General features: G+C 37.9%; 1 pseudogene; it reads right to left on the bottom strand.

Moving 5' to 3' along the window:
* Positions 1-3725: 3725 nt before the first annotated feature.
* LOC114639182 lies at positions 3726-5772 on the bottom strand (annotated as a pseudogene).
* Between the last annotated feature and the right edge of the window lie 4499 nt (positions 5773-10271).

The following is a 10271-nucleotide window of genomic DNA, read 5'->3' as shown; positions in this document are numbered from 1 at the left end:
TATGTCACCAGAGGTCTGGTAGGAGCCATATTGTCTCTCTAGGGAAAGGTGCATGGATGTTCTGGGAAGGACCTCCTTGAGATAAGGTCCCTTGAAATTTTTCTCCCATTTGATGAGGACCAGTGGGAATGATAACCAGAACAACTGCATCGATCCTTTGGAGACAGAGCCATGATTTCTGTTTATTCAAAGGGTTAAGTAAAGGTATGACTGACTGACATTTTTAAAGAAGATCCCTTATTGGATCGTCTAAAATTGATAGGAACATATGAGGAAAAAGGAAGAAGCTTGGAAATGTCAACTATTTCTTCTGAGGACTTAAGCATGCCAATACATTGTGGAGAGAGAAAGTTCAAATATCACTGAGAGGAGATAGGGCCTAAAGATCAACAGTAGAGAGTTCATTCTCAGGACAAGTTAGTTCATCCTTAGGATTAGTTAGTAAGTTAAATTTGTTGTGCTTCTAAAGGAAATATAAATTGGGTAGATTCATCATTGCCTTAGGTAAGGTAAGGTGTTATATAAAAGATAGAGTACGAGTTGATGGAAAGTGTTAGTTGTCAGTTTCTGTCAGGGCAGAAGCATACTGTAAAATGAAGACAGATCATGGCATAAAAGACAACTTACAATACATCATGAACATACTTAATTTGAAGGTGATAAAAGGTCATTGTACTGGCTAGTTTTGTGTGTCAACTTCACACAAGCTGGAGTTGTCACAGAGAAAGGAGCCTCCCTTGAGGAAATGCCTCCATGAGATCCAGCTGTAAGGCATTTTTTTCAATTAGTGATCAAGGGGGGAGGGTCCTGCCCACTGTGGGTGGTGCCATCACTGGGCTTGTGGTCCTGGGTTCTATAAGAAAGCAAGCTGAGCAAGCAGAGAAAGCAATCCAGTAAGCAGTACCACTCCATGGCCTCTGTATCAGCTCTTGCCTCCAAGTTCCTGACCTGCTTTCAGGTCCAGTCCTGACTTTCTTTGGTGATGAACAGCAATGTGGAAGTGCAAGCTGAATAAACCCTTTAACCCCTGCAACTTGCTTCTTGGTCATGATGTTTTGCATGAGAATATAAATGCTGAATTAGACCATTAAATTCCTGTTAAAAATTTGTTTGGATTCTAATTGTTTTTTACTTTGAAACTGTATGTCTGCTACCAGCCTGTGTACAAACTAGATATGCCTGGCTAAATATAATAATTTGGCTTGCAATATGGTACTTAAATCATTTTGGCTTGCAATATGCAGTTGTGCTTAGCTATGACATAATCATTTGCATTGTAACACTATACTGCTTAGATATGGGAAAAGGTTAATCACTAACTACAAGAAAATAAGGGGATCTTAAAATGAATTTTAATAAGTACTTGTTGAGAGTCTTGAATAATGAGTAAGAAAAATCTGAAACTCTATATGTGTTTGAATGCTCTGGAATTCTGTATAAATAAAGATGGCTTGAGCTATCCAGTTTTGTCTGGATGCTGTCATGCTTCCCACCATGATGATAATGGACTGAATTTCTAAAACTGTAAGACAGTCCCAATTAAATGTTTTCTTTTATATAATAGCTACCTTGCTCATGATGTATCTTCACAGCAATAAAATTCAAACTAAGACAGAAAAAATGCTGCTTTGGATACATATATAAAGTAATTAATGTTTTTTTTTTGTATTCTCTACTACTAAGCATTTTAAAATTAACATTGTTAAAATGTGTTGACAAAACAAGACACGTTAGGGGTACATCTTCTACCCTTGGACTTGTACTCAGGAGGCTGACACATGAGAATCAAGAGTTCAAATGCAACCTTGATTAATTACTGACATCCAAGCCAGATGGATAACAAACAACAATATCTCAAGGAAATCTGTGAAAATAGGAAAAACAAATCCAGGAACAACCACCTGTACTTGAACAGTTTGGTCAGACACCGCCTGATATATAAATAAACAATGGACCACTTAGATGGTGGGCATCCCATTCTATGCATTGCAGTAAAAAATATCTATACAAAGTGAAAGTGCAATAGAAGATGAACAGAAGCCACAGACTATAGAATGACCTATGTAAATGACTTCTGTAAATGGATTTGCTACACATACAGCAAACTTCAGTACCTATTCCAAATATTTCAAAATACAAACTGCAACCACAATTGGTGACCTCCTCCAGACTACCATAAAATCTAAATGAAACAAAGACTTTTTTACCTTGAAACTGAAGACAACTATATCTAAAGTCTTTATCAGATTGTTTACATGATAGGGCTTTTAAAATATGAGTTCTTTTCTATTTCCTGATATGAAGATACTACATAACAGCTTTAAAATATTTACAGGGTTAGAGAAGTGGCCAAGCACTTAAGACAAATTCATTCCAAGGACCAAGATCAGGTTTTTGACAACTTCCTGTAATTCTTGCTACAAGAAGATACAAGGGTCTAATCTTCTTGGGAACCAGCTTGCACATGCACACTGACATCATATAATTAAAACAAATTGTTACGCGAACAATTTCTTACTCATAAATGCTTTTCTTGTATAAACATTCATTCCTATAGTTCAGATGTTGAGGCATCTAAAGGCTTATATACAGAGTTTTTCTTCATCATAAATTGGTTCATGTTACAGAAAGCAAGCATGTAAGATGGAAGTGAAAGAAATAAATCCTTCTCAGTTGGTAGTATCACTTGGGAAGATTTAGGAAATCCTGCCCTGCTGAAGGACATATGTCACTTGGGGTGGACTTGAGCATTTACATCCACACACCATTTCTAGTTCCCACTCTCTGCTCCATGCTGCAGGTTGTGGATGTGAGTTCTGAGCTTCCTACTATACTGCCATGTACAACACTTGTTGTGATACCAATTTCATATTGATCCCACATCCCTCTGGAACTCTAAGCCAAATTAAACTCTTTTATAAGTTGCCTTAGATATTATGTTTTATTATAGTAACAGAAAAGGCACCAATACACATCCATAAGTTTTATACCTGGAGGAGTTATTTCATGTAATTGAAGAGTTTGTGAAATCTAAGAAGGTTACCTTATTGTTTAAAATTCATAAGACTTTTGCCCATATGAATTTGCAAGTACAAACAAAATAGAGGGGGAAATCACAATACATGAATAGATAGTTGACATTTATGTACCCAGCATTGGGTTATTTTGTGGGTTCCTTTTCCTACCACCCTTCTCTAGACTTCCAACCCTCCAAAAATAGCAACCCCGCTTCTTGGGGCCCTAACATATATATATATCCTCTGAAAACTTCCCAGAATTTGAAATATCACACGCTTGCAGAAACTATCTGCAGCTGGCAAAACAATGTCCCTGCTAGAGCATGAGGCAAATCATAGTCACCTGCTATAAAGCAGCCTCTTATCCTCACATCTGGGATTAAAACAAGAATCTATTCCCAAAACATTTCTGTGTTTTTTAAATGAAACAAAAATTTTCATTAAACACTTGTCATATTTTTCCTCCAGAATAAATAATCCTGTGTGTAAGATTATTTACAAAATTATACTCAGATAACTGATATTTCCTTCAGTATGAGTTATTTCAGATCCCCAAAGACTACTGTGATATGCAAAGGTTTTAACAGATTTATTACACACTAAAGATTTACTCTTGTATAAAGATACAATGATGTACAAAACTTTACTACACTGACTACATTTATGGGGTTTCTCTGCAGTATAACTTTTTCCTCATTATTTGGAACACTATTGCTTACATTCACAGGGTTTCTCTTTAGTATGTGTTTTTATTTGTAGTTAACTGTGTTGTGAAATGGCTTTATCACATCGGTTACATTTGTAGGGTTTCTCTCCAGTACATATTCTTTTATGTATTCAAAGATGACTGTGATTTGCAAATGTTGGGAACAAGTAAAAGAAATTTTTTCTAAAAAGAAAAAAAAAGAATTTTTTTCTAAGTATTGCTCTCTTGTTTTCAGACTCCGTTTTAATCACAGTGTGAAACAAAGTTCAATCTCCCAGGCCCTGTGGGAGTTGGGGACTTCCCAACAGCTGACCAGCTTCCCTTATTTATCTTTTCTTCCCCCAAAGATAATGACAATTCCTAACCATAAAACAACAAATTAAAGAGATTAGTCAGACTGTAAAACCTACATTCTCTATCAGTTGATATAGTCAACCACATAAGGAAAGCCCCTATACCTAAATCCTGATTGGTGGACAAATTTACCTGTAACTTGGTGCAGATGTTTGTGGTTTTCAAGCTCAAAAGCTCTATAACATTCTGGCTTGGTGTTGCAATTTCACTCCTGAGTCTGTTCTGAGACTGATAGATCAGAAGTGGTCGGATTACAATGAATTCTTGCAATTTACATTGACCTGGTGTTTGAGTTGTGTTGAATCTAAGCAGACCTCATAATACAAAGGCTTTACCACATTGAGTGCAACATACTTAGGGTTTCTGTCCAGTATTGTGTTCTTTTCTTCATTTGGAGATAACTGTGAAGAGCAAAGGCTTAACAATATTGCTTCCATTCATAGGGTTTCCCTCCAGTATGAATAATTTGTGATAATGAGGACCATAGCAATGTACAAACGTGTCAACATATTAAATAGGGTTTCTTTTCAATGTGATTTGTTTCATGCCTTTGTAGATCATTATGATGTGCAAAGGCTTTATTTTACCAATCACATTCATGGGGTTTCTCTCCAATATGTATTCTTTTAAGAATTTGGAGACTACTGTGACATGAAAAGGCTTTACTACATTGATTATATTCATAGGGTTTTTCTCCAATATGTATTCTTTTATGTATTTGAAGATAATCATGATATGCAAAGGCTTTACCACATTGATTACATTCATAAGATTTCTCTCCAGTATGAATTCTTTCATGCCTTTGAAGTTGACCATGATAGGCAAAGGATTTACCACATTGCTTACATTCATAAGGTTTCTCTCCAGTATGTGTTTTTTTTTATGTATTTGAAAATAACTCTGTTGTGAAAAGGATTTACCACATTCATTACATTTGTAAGGTTTCTCTCCCATATGCATTCTTTTATGTATGTGAAGATAACCAGGATAGGCAAAGGCTTTACCACACTGATTACATTCATAGGGCTTCTCTCCAGTATGTGTTCTTTTATGTATTTGGAGATTACTGTACTGTGAAAAGGTTTTATCACACTGATTACACTTGTAGGATTTCTCTCCAGTGTGTATTCTTTTATGTATTTGAAGGTTGCTAGGACATGCAAAGACTTTACATTCATATAGTCTCTCTCCAGTATATGTCCTTTTATGTATTTGGAGAGTACTGTGATATGTAAACGCTTCATGATATTGAATGCCTTCATAGGATTTCTCTCTAGCATGTGATATTTTATGTATTTTAAGTTGACTATGATATGCAAATGCTTTACCACAATGATTACATTCATAGGGTTTCTGTCCAGTATGTGTTCTTTTATGTATTTGAAGATGACTGTGTTGGGAATAGGCTTTATCACATTGATTACATTTGTAGGGTTTCTCCCCAGTATGTGTTCTCTCATGTGTTCGAAGATAACAGTGATATACAAAGGCTTTACCACACTGATTACATTCATAGGGCTTCTCTCCAGTATGTGTTCTTTTATGGGTTCTGAGGTAACTGTGTTGTGAAAAGGCTTTATCACATCGATTACATTTGTAGGGGTTATCTCTAGTATGTGTTCTTTTATGTATTATGGCTGGAACAGTGCTGAACTGACACCACAGAGGAAGAATCCATGACCTTAAATTTTGCATCTTTCTTGTTTCCAGAACTTGGGTATCCTGTCAAGTTTGTATTCTAAATTGGGATGGACCCTGCCACCCTTGGACCACAGTTGTAGCAGGTTTTGTATGAACCCTTTCCAGGGACCAAGAATCACTTTGCCTACTCCCCCTTCCATTCATTGAAGGCTTAGCAAGAGGGAGTGTTTCCCTTAGGACACATTCTTAGGCTTCCTTCCAATCCTGAGCAATGACCTCTTTAATGGTGATAATCTCTTTGAAAATTCAGGCCTCTGTTTCAGCATCTGGCTGCCATCTGAAACTACCCAGTACTGTTTTTCTCTGCAAACCACAGACTTTGCATTTATTTCTGCCCCACTTATTGCTCTTTTTTTTTCTCCAGTGGAACCCTGAATTAATCACTAGTAATACTCATCTAAGAGATTCAATATTCCATCTAAAAATTCAGTCCATTATTTTTAATTCTGCCTGCTTTAATTTCTCAGATCATGGGCAGAATAAGAAAGATTTGGGGATGAAAAAAAAAAGAGCTCAGGCTAAATATTGCTTTTAGTATATTTTATATTAAAATCCTATGACCTGATCTTCAGTCTGCATTACTGTCAATACTCAGATCTTCCAGGTGCTACAAGAACAGCTGATTAAGCTCTGAGTATATAGCTTTTGATACTGTTAGCCATTTCAGGTCCTGATATTTCCTACATTTCCTCCAAAAGACATTTCCAAGTTCTATCCAGAAGCAAAATCACTTATTGCGAACCTTTTTTTTTTTGTTTTTAATTCCCCAGTACTTGCTACTCTGCTGCTGCTGTGATTGAATCCTCTACCCAAAAGCATTATCTCAGGTAATGAACAGGTTCACTTGTTTGCTTCTGTCAGATCACAGTGCATCATTTTGAGAGCTTAGGATCAAAACTCAAACTTCCAAAAGGAAGGCAAAAACCATGGACAAACATCGTTCCCTGCCTTGCCCTCTTGCTTGGTCACTGCCTCATGCTCAGCTCGTCTCTCATCCAGCCCAGGACACTTACATAGGGATACTGCTACCCTCAGTGGGAGAGTCTTCCCACATCAATCATCACTCCACACAATCTCTCACTGACACAGCATCCAGCCATTTTGATGAGAGCATGCCCTCAATTGAGGGTGTCTCAGATTATTACAGTCATCTCTAAAATGTTGACAGCTGAAGCTACTTAGACACAGAAAATAATTTATGAGAAAGTTTAAAAAACCCAAAATCAATGTTACCCATATCAATCACTTCAGTAGCAAAAACCCAAACAGTGATGATTGCAACAACAGGAAAGCACAGATTTGCCAACAAATGAGTAGAGGCAAGTCTTCGGGATCAGGAAGAAGAAACTAAAACTGTTTCTCCACAGAAAGACCCCAAACTATCAAAAACTCAAGAAACATATAATATAATACAGTAAAGGTATAGTTGAAAACATTAAAAAATCCTGTTTCTACCTGCCTTAGACCATTTATGCTCCAGGATGAAAGACACACAGCCTTTATATTTTAATATGCCCTAAGCAGCACAACAGCTGGACAACTGTCTAACCTCTAAGCAGTTAGAATGTACCTTCCTATCCATAACCCAATGTACAATGGGGTTCCTTGGGTGCAGGTATTACATCCAAATGTACCAAAATACATACACTAAATATCTGCAATTTTACATCAACTATAACAATACAATATGTTTTTAACTAATTTTAGTTGGTATCTGTGGGAAATCCCAACTACTGCTATCAGAGTTTATTTTGCACGCCAATACACAATCCTGTGTCACATCCAGATTCATTGTTCAATTCTGGATCATGTTTTATTCCCACTCCTTGTTTTCTCAATTAAGTCATTCTTAGTAAGATATCGTTTATGTGATCCTAACAATATATTGTGTCATTAAGATATATATGAAAGTCATCTTTCTATGGGTTTGTACATTATTTCACATCAGTTTCAGTTTCACACACTAACTGTATTTTGCTAAATGAATGGATTATGTAGAGTATCTTTTACCCATTTATACAACTGTAAATTACACCATTAAGTGATTTAAAAAAAAAAAGATGTTGAGTAAGTTTCAACTTGAAGCATAAACTCAAAACAATCCAAAGAAGATTTTTTAACAATCTATATCAGGAAAGGTGATTCTCAAGCTACATGCCATTTGAAAAAATTCAGAACTATCAATAGGATTATGAAATAATAGTACATATTTTGGCACAATGTGGATTCTGTCCATTCATACCAAAGAGCTACAACAATCAAAAGGTTTACAACATTTGTGAAAGAATAAGGGGATGCAGAAAAAAGTCAGGAACATAAGCCCCAAATTGTAGCTAAGTTTTAATCAAAAGACTTAAGGAAACTCAGCCAGGAAAAATGTAAACTAGACCAATGTTACCTATGATTGCATATGTATACAAATTAAACACAGACTTCATAACTTCAACTAAAGTAACTCAAAGTGACTCCTAACATGTTATATTTTTGACCACTCAGTTACTACTTACCTCTCTTCTAAACAGAGGCCCTGTACTGGCTGGTTTTGTGTGTCAACTTAACACAACCTGGAGTTATCACAGAGAAAGGAGCCTCCCTTGAGGAAATGCCTCCATGAGATCTAATTGTAAGGCATTTTCTCAATTAGTGATCAAGGGTGGGAGGGCCCATTGTGGGTGGTGACATCCCTGGGCTGGTAGTCTTGGGTTCTATAAGAAAACAAGCTGAGCAAGCCAGGGGAAGAAGCAAGCCAGTAAGTAACATCCCTCCATGGCCTCTGCATCAGCTCCTGCTTCCTGACCTGCTTGAGTTCCGGTTCTGACTTCCTTTGGTGTTGAACAGCGATATGGAAGTGTAAGCTGAATAAACCCTTTCCTCCCTAACTTGCTTCTTTGTCATGATGTTTTGTGTAGGAATAGAAACCCTGACTAAGACAGGCCCCATGATCTAAAGCTCCATACAGAGTATGGAGGTGATCAGAAAGGTGGGCTCTGTCTTTGTAGCTCCCCATGCCTCCTTGTGATCCTATCAAAACCCAGCCACACTGAGCACACAAACAAAACAATGTTGAGGAATAATTTAATGTCTGTTTCCTGTCACATGCATTGTGGCACATGATGTGGATCTGCCCTATCCACGTGCACATCACCCTGCACACCTGAGAAATCCCTGCATCTCAGAAACTCCTTTCTTGCCCTGGAATTGAATTTCCCTGAATCACACCATTGTGGCTGGTGGTAGTAGAAAGGTAAAAAAGATTTTAATCAAATATTGCTGAAGGATGATCCCATTAACTCCTTGCTACCATTTTTGAAACTATTTGTAAAATGTATCATGCAAAACTGCATATCCAACGCAATGTTCAGAACTTCTAAAAACCAGACTTTCTGTGTTTAAATCTGTCTTACCCCATGCACACCCGAAGTAGTACCTGTGTGTGGATGCTGGACAATAATATGGCCAGAGCAACTGAGCCGCCAATTTCCCAAGGAATGCATATTTATGCAGGCTGAGAAGCAAGGCTCTATACCCAGGTCATCATTTGTAACAACAGAAGGTCACTGTCTATGCAAGTCCAATTGGATTGGACCTTCATAGGTTAGCCAACCTGTTCTTCCTGGTGGCTGCCACACTCACCTTGGCATGGCTTGTGGTCTCCCTCTCAGCTCTCTGATGAACTGCATCAGAGGAGAATATGGTAAGAACCTGCAAGCTACCTCCCACTTGCATTCCTCCTGATTGCTAGCCTGTCCACAGGACAGTAGCAGCTCCCCTACTGATGGAGTAGAGATTAAATGACACTGCCTTCCACCCTTGGGGCAGACAGAGCCCAGGTCTGATAAATTTGTATTTTAGTAGAATCTTGCACTCTCCCAGGCCACCTGTTCCTCTTCCAAGGCACAGAGTCCTTGGTGTGCACATTCCATTACACACCCAACGAACAGTGCAGCCACCCCTTTGCTTCACAGCTGGGAAGTCCTGCACCCAAACTTCAGTCCAACTCAAACAGAAACAACAACTGAACCAAAAGGTGGCTATGAATTTGAAATTAAGGAACAGTAACTGGGAGGTAAATGAAAAAAAAAATAAAAAAGAAAGGACCTGGCTGCTGCTAGGTACAGTGGAGTAGAAAGTTTATTAAAGATAAAAGGAAGAGCATAGTCAGGGGCAGGGACATCTGGGAGAGTCCACAGAGGACGTGATCCTGAGCCATGTCAGGAGTGGGTGGAAGCGACAGGGGGAGAGTCAGACTAAGAGGTCAGGAGGGTAAAAAAAGATAGATGAAAAAGACAAGGTAAACAAAATGGTTGGATTACTTAAGGAAGGGCTGCTAGGAGAATGGCAGCACAATCTCTAAGCTAGAGGGTGGGTATACCAGCCATACTCTGTGACAGGCAGGGACTGAGGGATGCTTGGGAGAACCTGATAGCCAGGTCTACACTGATTTGTCAAACATTCAGAACAAAGAAAATGTTGAATCAGGTTTTACAGTCCAA

The sequence above is a fragment of the Grammomys surdaster genome, unplaced genomic scaffold (genome assembly GCF_004785775.1).
Source record: "Grammomys surdaster isolate TR1022 unplaced genomic scaffold, NIH_TR_1.0 125688, whole genome shotgun sequence".
In the NCBI taxonomy this organism is placed as follows: Eukaryota; Metazoa; Chordata; class Mammalia; order Rodentia; family Muridae; genus Grammomys; species Grammomys surdaster.
This window is presented reverse-complemented; position numbering and strand designations above follow the sequence as displayed.